This window comes from Sylvia atricapilla, chromosome 11, assembly GCF_009819655.1.
Source record: "Sylvia atricapilla isolate bSylAtr1 chromosome 11, bSylAtr1.pri, whole genome shotgun sequence".
In the NCBI taxonomy this organism is placed as follows: domain Eukaryota; kingdom Metazoa; phylum Chordata; class Aves; order Passeriformes; family Sylviidae; genus Sylvia; species Sylvia atricapilla.
This window is the reverse complement of record NC_089150.1, coordinates 12414616-12430455: the sequence shown is the minus strand read 5'-3', so window position 1 is coordinate 12430455 and position 15840 is coordinate 12414616.

The following is a 15840-nucleotide window of genomic DNA, read 5'->3' as shown; positions in this document are numbered from 1 at the left end:
GGGGTGAACTCCAGGGCAGCAGGAGGGAGGAAACCCGCTGTGCCTCAACATTGTGCAATAAAGGATAACACACTCTGTGCTGAGCCTTGCGCCAGCAGCCAGGTCCAGCCTGCATCCTGGGTGGGCAGGGCTGGGGTGCTTGCAGGGAGATGATCTGCTTGTGTTCTATACACGGTGTTTTTATGTCTGTGTGTCTGCCCACTGTGCTGGGGACTGAAGCTTTGGACCCAAATGGGCCATGTGTGGAGACACCCAGACCCCCCAAAACTGACGTGCGTGGCCAGACCTGCAGGAAGAGAAATGTCACCTCCCACCACTCTCATGATACTCTAAATGGCTGGTGTCCCCAGCACGGGTGTTGGCACTGGTAACGTCTCCCCACCCTCCGCAGCAGTAACCTGGGGGTTGGCACACCCTGGGGACCCCCTTGCAAAGGCTGCAGGAGGATGTGGGGTGGTGCTGCCCCCGGCCTGGCAGCACACATGCTGTGGGAGGGGGTCCAGGTGCTGCTGCTGCTGCAGGACATCCCCTTCAGCTGTGTTTCTGCTGCAGGTCCTTTGTGTGCCCCAGGCAGGCAGGGAAGGCCTGAGCTGGGCAATGCCGCTGCGCGGTGCAGAGCGTGCAGCCGAGCTGCAGCGGAGGTGGCTCCGGCTCCCCGCGCCGCCAGGTGAGGTGGCAGAAAGTGCCGCTTGCCATTGATGCTGAGCGTCACCACAAGGCTCCTGAAAGGCCTCCGGCATGTCATCGTGCTGCTGGAACCCGCCCACGGAGGTGTGACCGCAGGGAGCCGGATAGGAAACCAGCCGCCCTAATGAGCGCGGCGATGTGTTTGGGCGGCGGCGACGAGTGTGTCACCTCCGCACCTGCTTGTGGAACAGCACGGGCTGTCCTGGGCTGCAAACCTGTTCTGGCAAGTTTCCATCTGCGCTGAGGGGGACCTGGGAAATGCCCCCAGTGGCAACTCTACCAGGAGCTGAGGGACTCCCCAATGCTACAAAACATTGATAGAAGCCCCTGCAGTGTGTTGAAGAGGATTGGACTCAATCGAGCCTGCTGGGGCAGGACAGGGATGGGGAACCAGCCAGAAGGTTTTCTGGGGCTGCTTCTGTGTGGCTGCTGGAACATTCTCCATTGGATATAGTGCTTGGTCTTGCTCAGCTCCAGCCTCATTGCAGCTTTCCTGTGGTCAAAAGCAACTAAAATTTTGCCTCCAGGGTCAGCACTTAATAACACAATGGTCAGCAAGACAAAATAACTTTGCATGGTGGGACACCAGGATACCAGCACCAAGGCCCACAGAAGCCCCATGTCATCAAACACTAGAAATTGTTGTTTCTGAATTAATGGTGGAGCTGAGCCTTGGCTGTGAAGGGACGGGGGTCCATCTGGTGCAAGGACTTTGAGCTACAGTGAATGTGTCTTGGGAAGGGGTGAATTTCAGCCCTGTGTTTACCAGCAGAAATGTGCTACCTTGACAGTCAAGACCTGTCAGTCAGACCTTACTTGCTCAGGATTTTCTATGTTGGCATGGTTTGCCTTCACAACCTCACCTGTATTCCGCAAAGCGGGGAATGTCCCACCTCTCACAAAGGGATTAATTGTTTGTCTGTATTTTTAGTAGAGTCTGAAATTATCTGAAACTGGAGCAAAGGGGAATGTGGCACCACGGAGGTCAGAAGCTCAGCGGTAGTTGGTTGAGCTACACCCTGGTAAGTGTCCAGCTGGAGCTGCAGGAGCAGATACCAAGGAATACAGGCACATGTACAACACCCAAAGCAAACAGAACTACCCACATCTGCACCTCTGCTAATGACAGGGCTGGATGGCTCTGGGGGCAGCTGGCACAGGTCAGTACTTCAAAGAAAGCACATGTATGTGTGGTCATGCCAGCTTCTTAAAATAACTGGATAGCAAGTTGTCGCCGTGTCTCTCAGAGAGAGCGAAGCCTCTGCCTGCCCAGCCAGCCTGACACCAGGGACACTCCTCAGGACTGGCAGAACCCGAGGGGAGCCAAGGGATCCTTCCCCTTGGTGTGGGAGAGGATTGCCACACTGGTGGAGGAAGGAGTCAGTCAGAGGGCGAAATCCAAGACCTTTATCACAGTCCCAGAGGGAGCTGCTGGTCTCAGGGGAGCTGCTCCAGCTGAGCGCCTGTGACAGGGAAGAACAGCAACCTATAAATGGGGGAGGTACCAAAGGAGGGAACAATCAGGGCAAGATGGGAATGGGTGAGGATAACATGGACTGTCCAGGGATCCACTGGGAGAGTAAGAGGGGGATTCCCCTGCTCCTGTGCTGTCACTCGCCCTTCCACAAACTTTCTAGAAGCAGGGAAGGGTGACCAAATGACAGACAGGATTCAGGGGAGGAGGTTGGGAATGATACATTGGGATTGACAGGAAAAGGGAAAGGGACAATCTGGGGAAATAACATTCTTTAAAAAGAGAGGGAGGAAAGGAACAAACCATTATAACACAATTTAACAGAACACAACATGAAGTCTGCTTCATGCAAGGAGAGTAAAACCAAGGCAGTTTCTCACTTCCTCTTTGGCCCAGTCCTGAAGTAGAGGGCTCCAGGAGAGCTGTGCATACATACCAGCCAAGCTGCAGCAGTGCCTCACCTGTCTCATCACAGACAGACATTTTTCAAGGCTAAACCATGTACAGTGCTCTGATGGCTGCCCATGCCTGTGTCACACCAGCCTACTCCTCTGGGATGAATACAGGCTGATGTCATTGTTAGTAATATGACACATGAGCATTTTCCCCAAGGGCATTTCTTTTAGAAATTAGACTGAGGAATGACCTTCCACTAAGTGCAGTTAATTGCTAACAGGAGCAGGGAGTTGAGGAGTGCCAGCCCTGATGCATAGAGGTGGTGGAGGGCGGAAGGAGGGAGCCAGGGTAATTTGGCATTCCCTTCCCATCCAGGTAAATTTGTAACATTTTCCAAAAATAAGCAACTCAGCCCTACCTGGCTGCCCAGGACAAGAGGACCCTGGAGCAGGTAAGTTCCTGTGAGAAGCCATTGGCTGGCTCCAGCATCAGATGGCTGTGGAGGGTGAGCGCTGCAGGAATTTTTCCTGGAAAATCATTATGTGTTTGACTCAAGTTGCCCTGAGAGAAGCAAGCACAGCCTGGTCCCCACTGAGCTGCACAGCAGGGAGGTGATGTCACATCTGTTGGGATCAGGAATCTGTGTGGGACACCATTGCCTCCCTCTGCATCAGCACAGTGGGATTTCTCATAACCCACAATTAAATGGTCCCTGCTTAGCTCAGGGCATGCAGGACCCCATGCCGGGGAGAGATGTGAGTGTGCTGGGACAGAGGGTTTGGGTTTTGCTCTGTGCGTCACCAGACCAGGGGAGTGACTTCTCTGTGGTTTCTCCCCAGAACATTGGCAGCTGACAGCCAATTTTGTCTGTTCCTCCTCCCTGCTGTGCCCTGGGTGCTGTGAGGGTGGTGGTAGATGTCCTTGGCGCCCAGGCAGTGGGTCTTGCTCCTCTAGGGATTTCTTCCCCTGCAGTTTCTGCAGAGGGCTGAAAGCTTTGAATTACTGAAACCAGCACAGCTGAACCCAGAACTTGCTCCTGCCCAGTTGTGTATACAAGAGAATACTGGTGTGGGGACATGAGGAGTTGCCTCCTCCCCCCTGCAAAAGCCCTTCCCCCTGGGCTGGGAAAGGTCTATTTCCTCAGGCATATTATAACTCATTGATTAGGTAATGAACACTGTGAGCTGAGGTTTGGGTTTCACCCACTGTGGTGTCAAATGGAGGTCAGGCTCTTGGCTCATCCCCTGCCCCCATTTAAGGGCTGTGCTGCCTGTGGCTGTTATGAGGGCAGAAGGGCGTCTCTGCTGCCTGCCCTGTGCTTGGCAGGGGCACGTGTTGGGGCCTGGCACTGGCAGGCATGGTACGGCTGTTCGTGGTGCAGCAGCTGCTCCTTGGGGTCTCGAGGATGGGAAAGAACACAGCGGGTCTCCAGGACTACCCCCAGCATTCCAGTACAAGGCATGGGGGACTGTGCAGAGGCTGGGGTGACCCCAGTATCATTCCATGCTCGGGGTGTTCCCATTTTTGCCAGGTGAGGGTCATGGCACATGCTGTTAGCTGGCACAGCAGCAGGATGACAGTGCTGGCTGCAGCCCCTTCCCGATCCTAGCATGCCTACAGCTATTTTTACATAAGCTTTGCATTCCTAATGCCATGGGTTAGCAAAGGTTCAGGCATTAACCAGAGCATCTTCCTCATGACCTGGAAAGGTGCGAGGAACCAAGGGCTGGTGCTCATTAGTTCTTGGGAACTCAGATGTGCAGCCAGACTTTACCCTGGGATGCAACCTGGTGAAATTCATACATAGCCACCCCAGCCTGGATGGAGGAGATCCTTCTGCCCCGTGAAGGCTTTTTGCATAGCTGCCAGTATATCCACTCTTCCTGCAGCTCTTCTCTCTCATTTTAACGTGCTTTTCTCATTTGCTACACTGTTATTTTGTTCTGAAAGGACTTCAAGAGATTGCTTTGTGTCCATCCTGCTGGGAAGAAGCAGAGCCACCCTTCTGCTGTCCTTGCTCCCTGGTGTAAGGAGCCCTTTCTTTTCCCCTTTTATTTTAGCACTTTGATGTCATCATAATTTATTTTTGCAGCAGAGTTGTTTTCATGATAAAATGGAAATGTTTCTCATGGGTGGCTTTAGAATGAAAGGCTGAGTGAGGCGGCTAAAAATAGCATCGTATGAGCCTCTGGCTGCGTGAGTGACTGGGCTGGGCAGGGGCTGCTTGCTGAGCTGGGGAGGGGACTTGGTGGTCCCCAGGGCTCTGTCCGAGGAGATCCATGGTTAACCCTTGCTTCACTGGAGCACGTGGCTGGTTCACCAGCCAAGTTCAGGATTGCTTTTCTCTGGAGCTAACCTTGGTTATGCTGCATTAGGGGGAAACATCCCCTCTCTTGAGATGTGGTCCTCCTGAGATGGCCCCTCTCCTTGTGTGAGCTCTTGATGGCTGGATGAGGACACAGAATCTCCATAGGAACATTGCAAATGGCATGGGCGCACAGCAGAGGGCTAGTCAGGGGATGCTGAAGCCCCCAGCTTCTCCCCACCCCCAGAAAGGGGGAAGTCAGGAGCTGATGAGCAGGATGAAGCTAAGGAACCATAACTGAATAGCTGGGTCTTCCCAGCCCCTGCCTCTCTCCCCAGGGGTGCATCGAGGGCTGCCTCTGTGGGAGTTGGATGTGTCCTGAGCAGGATGTGACTGTCAGCCTTTATCCACTGGAAGTAGCGCTGCTGGGGAGAGTTCTCCCAGTAATGTCTCTCATTACATGAACTGACTGCCTCGCTAGGAGGAAAGTTCATTCCTGTTTACCCTGTTGACTCATCTTCCCTTTCATCTTCTCTCTCAGATGTAGCTTATTATACAGTGCTATAAATAAGGTTTGCTCCTGATTACATGTGCCCAGCTCTTACCGTTTCTTGCCCAGGCATGACGTCAGCAGAGAGCCTCCTGGCATGGTTGTGTAACGTTTCGTTATGGCTCTGGGAATGGGATTGGGTGGGTGAGCTTGTCTGGGGCTGTCTCCTCCTTTTATTTTTGATGGTAATAGCTCTGAGGGTGCCTCTGACCAAATCTCATCATAGAAGCCCTTTCTGCTGCTCAGTCACATTTCTTCTGTCATCCAGGCGCTGACCCTAAATTCCCGCTGCTGTGTGCCAGGCCCCACTGCCTGGCTCCCACTGTCCTGGAACTGCAGAGCAGAACCGTTCAGGCTGTGACTTTGCTCCACAGCAGCTATGAGCAGCTGGGCAGCATGACAGATCCCTGTCCTGGTGGACAGAGACAATGCAGTCACTTGGTGTCCCGTGCTTCAGTTGCATTTTAACAGAATGCAGCATATTTCCCGAGCATGGCTTCAGAGCCTTGTAAGTGTGTCATGAATGGCAGGAAGGCCATCATAGGAGCTTTTTTTGCTGTGTAGGTGCAGTGAGTCACCCTGCAGCCATCACTGATGAGGAGGTGCCAGGCTGGCTGTCCTGGCACAGCAACAGTCCCAGAAAGCATCAGCGCATTGCTCAAAGGCATTTGATATAAATAGAATGGGCGGCTCAAACTGAAAGCTGTAATCATGTGTGTGCCAGCACGAGACGGGAATGGGTAAACACAGGTGGCTGCTGTGTCCACCAAATGCAGCTCGATGACATCACCAGCACCTCACAAGTGTGACCCAGTGACATGAATATCCTCAGCATGGCTGCGAGGTGGGGAGCAGGATGAGCAAAGCCCGAAGCCCGCAGCTCTGACAGGACAGCGGAATCCACAGAGATTATGGGGCCTTTGGCCTCCTTGTTCTCCATACAAATCCACACCTGGGAAGTTAAGGACATCGAAAATGATGGCGGGGATTGAGCTGACCTTGCCAGTGAGCACTGTGGTGCTGGGGTGTCTGCTTGGTAGCAGTCTCTGTAGAGTTTGGGGGCTGGTGGTACAGCTCCCAACCTGAAGTGCAGTGAAATCAGCTTTTTACTGAGAAATTACTTTCAGCTGCATGCAGGCGGGGTTAAATTGCAGATGGAAAGTCAAATATTTACAGCATTCAAATTAGCACAGTGATCTTCTGGATTGGGAAGCCTTGAGCGCTGGTTCCTATATTGAACAGAAACGTTGGCAAAATGTTTGCTTTGCCCTGCTCTGGTCTTACCACGGAGAGCATGGACCAGCTAGCCTTGTTTCCCAGTGCTGTCCTTGAGGGATACCAGTTCCCTGTGGATTTTTGATGTCAGTCACAGTGGGTGAAAGTTATGGGGTGTGCTGCCAGGTTTTTAAGGCCAGGAAGAACAGTGATTTTCATTAAGTGTTTGTGTTCCATAATAGGGACTATTGTGACTCTCACATTCCTTGGTTGCCATTTGGGTGGTTAATTACCCTTGCTCTTAAGTAAACAGATAATTGTGCCTTATTGAAAGGAGGATGTTGAAGAGACAAAAGATGGGGTATGGGCTCTGCTTATCTCAACTGCATTAGCTCCCCACGGACCATGCAGGATGAGGGCAGATGGCTGATAGACTTAGAATGGTGCTGCATCTGCAGGCCATGGGTCACCACTGAAGCTCTGCCTTGAACATCCTGTGACGCTTTGAGAAGCCTGTCTCTATGGATCCAGGGTGATTTTTGATGAATCTGCATGACTCAGTGAATAGGGAATTGATCACTTGCCAGCGGGGCTGGCGTCACCAGCCAGTGTGAGAGAAATTTGATGGGAAAAACCAGTTTTTATTGAGGTGCTGGCACTGCAAAGGAAGTGCCCTGGTGAGAGCTGTGGGGAAGAGGCTGGGGCTGGAGAGCCTGGGTTTCCCAGCAGATTTAGGCAGCAGGATCTGGGCAGCCTCAGGCTGGTAGAAGCAGAAAACCTTATTGCCCTTATGACTGCTGTGCCATTGTTCCTAGTTTTGCTTTGCATTGGTGGTCACAGACTTACTCGTTTTAATTGAGATGCTGGAAATTGCTCCAGTGATAAGAAGTCTGTCAGGGCAGGGATGTATAAGCTCATGCTGTGATTTCCCCACTTCACCCTTCCCAAAGCCCTCAGTGATAAGAAAGGCAGGAAAATGAAGAACCACAAATCCACACTTTGAAAAACTTCTCTGTTCGCCTAAAATAAAGGATAAAGGAGCCTGAAGGTGTTTTCCCATCCTCCCCAGGGCAGCCCAAGAGAGTGAGGCTGCCTTGAAGTTGCCCAAGCAGAGAGGCAGGATTTGGGACAGTGCAGGGCATTAAGGAAAACTCTCCTGGATGGGTACCTGCATGTGACACAGGTGCTCTCTCTGTGATGTTGATTGGTTGTGGATTGTTTCTGTGGCACCAACCATGGCAGGGTGGCACAAGCTGTGCTCCGAAAAACTTTGGACAGGGCAAACAGGACTGGAGCTGCTCTGAGAGGGCTGCAGCCCTGGCTGAGCCACACAAACTGTGTCCCTGTGGGGTGACAGTGATAAGGGGTGACAACAATCCCTGCCAGTTGTCAGCAGAGGTGTGCCACAGGCTTCACAAGCAAGCATGAAGTGAGCCTCTTGTCAACATCCCAGGGATGGGAAGGCCAGTGCCAGCCCCTTCTGCTCCCTGTGGCTCCCAGCACGTGTGCACACCACCAGCCTTGTGCCTCTCCGCTGGCACAGAGCCAAGCCACTTGCAAGGAGGGAACCAAAACACAGCAGCCAGGAGGATTTTGCAGGCTCTCTCATTAACCTTGGCCCAGATACAGTTTGGTTTAATAATCCCTGCACAGATTGCCGAGATCAGGACAGTATTTGCCTCATCTCTGAGATGAGAGACAGAGAAAATCATCCGGAATATTTTTTTCAGAACACTTCATCTCCATGACCCATCTGACAGATTGGCCTAGGAAGGGGGGCAGCTGCCCTGTTCCGTGCCAGACACAGCTCACATTCCTCCCATGTCAGGCATGGCTGCTGTGCTCACTCAGCTTATGAAGCCTGCCCTACTTTGGATCAGCCCACAGCATCTTTGATTTTGAGGTCAGTGACAGCTGCTGGCAAGCCTGCACACCCTTATGCCATGTTTACTTTTTAAACAGCTCAATGTAAATACAGAGCTAACAGCTTCTTTGGGCTGCTTTAACTGTTTCAGTATTCCTGCAGAGGAACTCTGTATGATTTGGGGCTCACAGCCTTCATACAGCTGTGGTTTTGCACTGATGAGGCTTTAGTTCTTCTGCTTAATTCCGGGTTTGATTATTGAGCCCTCACTAACAAGTGAAGAGGAGACTGAGGGGACTTCATAGTGACCTACAGCTTCCTCTTGAGGGGAAGCAGAGGGGCAGGCACTGATCTCTTCTCTGTGATGACCAGTGACAGAACCCAAGGGAATAGCATGGAACTGTGCCAGGTGAGGTTTAGGCTGGATATTAGGAAAAGGTTCTTCACCCAGAGGGTGGCTGGGCACTGGAATAGGGTCCCCGGGGAAGTGATAATGGCACCAAAGCTGCAAGAGATGACAAAGTGCCCAGTGCTCTTGGGCACATGGTGTGACTTTCTGAAGTTGTACTGTGCAGGATCAGGAATTGGACTCAATGATCCCTGTGGGTCCCTTCCTCAGTGATATTCTATTATTCTATGAATTTGTGATAATGACTTTATGCCGGGCTCACACATAATCAGTCATCTCCTGTTACTCCTTTTCCTTTGGGAGATGGAGAGGATCTTTGCAATTTGCTGTTGACTGTCCATAGCCTCTCCCCTTTGGGGGATGCTGAGCTTTTCTGGTGAGGTGTTTGCCCCATGCTGCCAACAATGCACCCCTTGCCAGCCCTTCCCCGGGCAGAGGGACCATGATATACCCTTCAGTCCTTCTCCATTGGCCAACTCCTCCTGCTGCCTCACTGGGAGAGCCTTAGCCCTGTGGTGACAGGCAGCTGGAGAGCAGCAGGAGGCCAGCAAGATATCATCTGTGTTCTGGGAGAACATGCTGTTCCCTTCTGCAAATGACTCAGGAGGAAGAAATTTAATTTCTTCCTTAAGAGCTCCAGCCCTTGTTCTGTCCAGATGCTTCTGGGAGAGGGAATTTGGCCAGCTGGGATGCAGGAGGAGGGCAGAGGGTGACTTTAAGGATGGGATGCCCCAGGGTAAGGGTGCTGGGAGCTTGGGTTACCTTATTTCCTAATTTCTGGCACAGATTTCTGTAGCTGGCTACCAGGGGAGTTTTGAGATGGAGAGATGGGGAGGAGAGAGTTTAAAACCCATTAAACCATGGCTCAGGCAGCCCCTGCAGGGCCCCAGAGGTGCTGGTACACATGGTGACAGCATCAGCATGCCTGGGAAGGCACGCCAAGCATTTTCAGCCTCTCTGGCATGCCAAGAGCTTGATGGAGATCCCTTGCCCCTCCTTGCTGTTCCAGGCCTGTATCCTTTGCCCTGGGCAAGCTGCCCATAGCTGTCCACCCAGGGGCTGCAGGGACCCCCATGTTCTCTTTGAAAAGAGCTGCCAGGTGAAGCTTCCTCTTTGCCATGTGGCTGCTCGTGCCATCTTACAAGCTGAGCCACCCTTCCACGTGGCTGGTCAGCACATGAACTGCCCAAAAGCACAAGCCAGTTGCCAGGCAGGAAATCATGACTTCCCTGCCATAACAGCTCTCTCTTTTACTTGCTCCAGAGTAATGATGTTCTTGTTTTGGCTCAGCAGTGGTCTGGGTTCTGGGTGAACAGCTGGCATAATTAGTGCTTTTGGTGCCACTTGCTCATCATGGGCATTGAAATCCTTTGCAAATTTCTCTGTAAGAACTAGGTCAGCATAAACACTCTCTTTGGAAAGAAGAGAAGCACAGAGGATTAATTAACTTGTTTGATATTGCACAGCTAGGCAATGGCAGTGCTGTCAGAAAGCATCCCCTGGTCCTGAGGGAAGAGGGGGCTCTTGTGGCAGGGTGCCCCTCCTCCCTGCTGGTCACGATTGAGAGGCTCCATCCAGCAGCTGGCTAGTGCAGCCTGGTTTTCTGCTGGCTGAGTGATAAAGCTCCCATCCTTACAACCTGACAGCTCATGGTTGCTGATGCCTGGATGTTTGTAGCCACTGCCTGTTTCAAAGCAGCAGATGCTGGCAGTGATGTAACCAGGTACTAAAATAGCTTGAGGAAGAGTTCCTGAAGCAGCATGAGAAAGTGCAGGAAAGGGATAGATGAGAGGACTGAATTCACACGAATTTAGATTCTCAATCAGTGCTGATTCAGTCTATCCACTTTGCATTTTCTGGAGTGCTGCTGCTGCAGGGGCGATGGGCCAAGACCACTTGCTGCTGCCATCTCCCTCTGTCCTGAAGACCTGATGGAGCGTGTTCATCCCCGTTGGGAGAGAGGTCTGCTCATCCCCATCCTTCCCAGCTCTCATATGGGTCTTCTGGTTTGTATTCTTACCCATGGAGGGCTGATGGGGAAAGCCAGTGGAGAAAACCATAGCTGGATGGTAGGGAAGGACTGAGAGCCTTCAGCAAGGTACAGGAGGGTGCAAGTCACAGCCATGGACATGCATATTACAGCATTTTTTGGGAACTGGTCTGCTAGTGAGTGAAACAATCTGCTTGGGAAGCACCCATGAACTAACTGTGGAATCTGCAGCAGTTCAGCCCGTTCTTCCATGGTGCCCATCACATAAGACTGAGCTTCCCTCCATGATAATGGCCTCAAGGGGGACTTGTAGTCCTGGAGCTCAAAGCCACTGCCAGCCTGCCCTGCAGTACTGTGGGCTCTGCCTTCAGCACCATCAGCTCTTCAGGGGGAACAAATCCATTGAAGGGAAGGATTTTGCTCTTCCATGCCTGAAGAGATTTAGATTTATTTTCCTATGAGCTAGACCTCCTTATTTAGGACATCTTGGCAGAGTTTTCCCCTTCAGGGTGGGATAAAAATGCTTATCTGCAAACCTAAAAGGTACATAGGGTTATGTTCTGACGTCAACAGCATCATCTCATCCTTGATGACTACAATAATGTGCATGACTGCTCAGGGGGAAACCAACAGGAGGAGAAGGCAAGGGGAAGGAACAGGAGAAAACCCACACCCAAGCTCCTCCACAGGAGATAAAATGCGAGAACAATGGGGGTACTGCCTCTGGGAGCACACTGAAGGGTGAAAAGGAAGAGGAGGGAGGCTTTGGTTCCTGCAATGGGGCATTAGTGCTGGAGCATCTGCAGCCTGAGCCTGCAGTTATTCAGTTTCTGCAGGCTTGGCAGGCAGGGGATAGAGCTGCTGGTGAGTCTGTGCTGTCACAAGCTGAAGCCACACTTGATTTCTGTGAGGAAGGAGGTATTGCAGACAACACCTGCCCATCTGCAGGAAGATAGATTGTGGTGAGTGAGACATCAGAAGCCCTTTCCTTCCTGCACAAAAGGCACTCTGTGACATGTGAAATACAGACAATCCCCTCTCAATTGCTATTTCTGCCAGCTTTTATTTCTCTCATTTGACTTACTGGTGTAAAATCTTGCAAGCATTGTCTGTTGAATGGGGATGAGAAGTTTTAACTGGTTCTTCACCTGAGAGACGCAATGAGGGATGTCTGCAGCTGCTGAGACAAAGCTTTCGATTTTCTCTTGCCTCAAACACCTCCTAAGGTCTGCTGAGACCGGCCCTAATCCTACAAAAGTGGGAGCAGGATTTGTGGTGTATCTCTGGGCAAAACCAGGCTGTGCAAAGTGGCTGCAGGAGTGAAAATGGTATTCAAAGGCCAGGGGTGGCAGGTTTAAAGCAGCCGAAGGTCAAGCTTGCTTTGATTGATGTTTATATCTGAACTAACTTACCCCTGCCTTAAATAGTCTGCACTGCTGTGCTGCACTGAGAAGTGCTAGTGACATTTTGGCAGTACCAGGTGAGTAGGTGTGGTGGGGCATGTGTCTGCGGGACACCAGCCAAAGCCCAGTATCACCCAGCTTGGGAAGTTCCCAGAATATTCACTGGGGGAGTTTCAGCTCTTAGTCACGCTACTGTGCGTGCTGGGGAGGTGTGCCTGTTTTGCTGAAGGCAAAATCATGGAATTGTGACCATGTAGAGGGTAGAGGGGCAAGGTCTGGGTGCCCCAACCAAGACTGAGGTCTCTGGCCAAAGCCTGGAGCAGAGAGCAGAATCTCAGACACAGGGATCTGGCCCTAAGCACCCCATGATAAACATAAGTATTCCACAAATAATAATACAAATGGAGCCCTTGTACCACTGCCTGGCCCTGTGGGATGGACAAAGGAGCAAAGGGACTTACTCACCAAGGAGTGCCTAAGAGAGGCTCAGAAGAAGGAGAATCAGCCAGTGAAGCTGAAGGAGATCAGGCACTGGGGGACAGGGCTGCCTCAGCCTACAAGCACAAGAGGAAACCGAAACTGCTGGCTCTTTCTGGCTGCAGCTGCAGCTGAGATGATTGCCCATGGAGCACCACAGCACTGACATGGGAGGCAGGAGTAAGGAGCTGAACCAAACCTTTGTGTATTTGGGGTTTCACTCTGGCTGCAGTCTGCTGCCCCAAACACAGCCCACCAGCCTGACAGATTCCCAGTACAGCCTCCCAGTAGTGCTGGAAGACCATGTGTGGGTGATGTCACTGTGCCAGGGTGGCCATGGCTGTGTACCTCCAATGGTACCAGCACCTACCAGGAGCTGGGGTCCTGTCTGTGTATTTGAAGGCTTTGCCTTGCCCAGCAGGAAAACTTAGAAAAGATTGTATGGAAAAAACCCTCTGGCCTCTCCTAACCTTTGGGAACTTGCTATCTCTGTATTGGGTTTTTTGTGTGTTTTTTGGCAAGTTGTTTCTTCCTGCAATAGCACATGAATTCTGTCGTGACAGCAGATCACTAGGTAGGAGTCCCACTGCAGAGTTACAGCCTGGGCAGTCAGGACTGGTGAAGGGAGGGCAGTGAGGGGACACAGCTGTAAATGGCATTTTGTTGTCAGGAGACCCAGCTGGATCTCTTTTAGCAGCCTGTAGACAGTTTCCAGAGTGCTGCATGGCAGATGGGCAAGACAAGCTTTTTGAGGCTGGGCATCTCATCTGAAACCCACAGGAATGGATTTGGGAGTGTGTTTGTCAAGAGTCCTTGTTCTCTCAAGAGGCTGGAGCTCTCCTGTGTTGGGCCAGATAGTGGTTTGCATGTGTCGCTGGCTCAGAGGCAGCTCTTTGTTGCTGCCCTCTTTTCTGATTGTACTCCTTTCTCTTCCCCAGGCAGCAGAGCAGGCTGCTGCAGGACTGGCACAAACAGCCAGTTCAGGCTCCTGCAGAAACCCAACAAGTGCAGGCAGCTGGGCTGTGACAGTCCCTCCAGGTGGGCTGCTGCTGGCCCCATTACCAACACAGGTGGCTCACAGGTGCTCCCTGCTTGCCTGAAGCACAGCAAACAAATTAAACCTTAAACCATAAATTACAGATGGTTTTTTGTCTGTGGTTCCTGGGTCTGGTCAGATCAGCTGAAAGGGAGCTGGGGTGGAGAAAACTCTTTCCATTAATCACAGCCTTTCCCAGGAAAGCACTGATCTTTCACCTGCAATCCCTCACACCTTGCCTGGTGGAGCAGCAGCTGCCAGCTCTTCATCCCCGTACCTCTTGAGAAATTGAGGAGCTGTACTTCTATCCAGTAAAAAAAAAGTCTAGTTGTGCTTTTCTTACGTGACCCATCCATCAATATGTAACTTTTCAGGAGTAATAGAAAGTACCTGGCAAGGGACAGCACTGCCCAGAGGATGACTGAACTGCTGGGGCTTTGCTGGCTTTGATGTGACCCCATGCCAAAAAAACCTACCAGCTGCTATCCTTCTCCTAGCTCCATTCTCATAATTATTATTTTTGACATTGGGAGGACTGAGGATAGAGCATGGAATCTATTTCCGTGCAAGACACTTTTAAAGCATGACATTTCCCTGCTACTTCATTAAGCACTGTCCTCCTTCAGTGGCCTGGCTTTTTTAGTCCTGAATCAGACACATCCTCTGATGTAATGTTTTGCAAGTAAGTAATAACTAGAACCATGTGCATTAATTTGAGCTACCACAGGCACGTAAATATGGTACAGACCACACTGTGCAGACAAAGCATGGGATTAAGATTGTTGGTGAGGAATATGCAGTTAGAACATTGTATTGGGTTGAAACTGGGTTGGTGAGAAGTGGTTGGATTTTGTGAGGTTTATAATTATCTGATTCAGGGTCTCAGTTTTCATATAAATGAAATTTTGCAACCCTCACATGGTAAGAATAATACTGAATTAGGGAACTTTATAACAGTCCACTGCTCCCTGTAAAAGGTTCAATTCTTAGATCTTTAGCAAGGGAGATGAAAAAAAAAAAAGCGTTAACTTTATGCTTGAAGGTGTGTCCTCTGGATTCTGGATTTGACAGCCCAAGAGGGAGAGGCTTAGTCTGCTGCTTCCTGTATTGTACCAGTCTGGTAAATAACAGGAACTGCTTGTTCTTTTAAACTGTCAGTCTGGCACTTAATTGTACACATGTGTATATATACACAGTGTAAACAAGGGAGAGGAAGGTGTTTGTGGAATCGGAATGTTTGTTGCCTAACTGTTTTGTGAATGCTTTTGGCAGCGGGAAAAACTGCCCGCATGAGCAGATCCTCACTGGCTTAAATGCATCTCCTTTGTCTCGGTGAGGAGGAGGAGGGTTGAGTTGCATTGCTATTGCAGTGGCTCCTGCATCTAAAGCTCCTTATGTTGGCCCCACGCCATTGCTCAGGGGAAAATGCTCTCAAGAAGTGCTGCAGGGTCACCTGGACTGCCACGCAGCCAAAGGATCAGCTTTCCTTGTGTATCTGGGAGCACAGCTAGCTGCAGGTTCATTCTGGACCTGATGGGATGGGGGGCTGGAAGTTTAGGAAGTGACTCTAGGAGGTAGGCAGGAAAGAGCAGTGTGGGAATGAAAGGCTTGCCATGCTAAACTCGATGCTGACATCCTATTACAGGCATGAACTGTATCAGGGAAGCTGATTGTGGAGGAGGTAGGAGATGCCAGGCAACTTGAATAGCCTGGAATTACTCCCCCGCTAATTAAGAGGAACGCAAAGAAGTGCAGTAAGGAGTGAAGCTTGAGGAAACCTATTGCTGCTGTGAGCATGTGGGAGTATTCCCAGCCTCTGGAGGGATCATGCAGCCACTCTCTGGGGAAGGGTACTATGGTCACCTCAGATCTCCTCTCCCTGTGGCAAGGGAACATATATCAGGTATGAGCCCTAGGCTAGCTCTGGACTGGCAAACACAGATTAAAACTAGTTGCATATGTCAATAACCTCCAGTCATAACTGCCAGTCAGATTTCTTCAGTAAATTATAGACCTGCCCTCTCAAGACCTGCT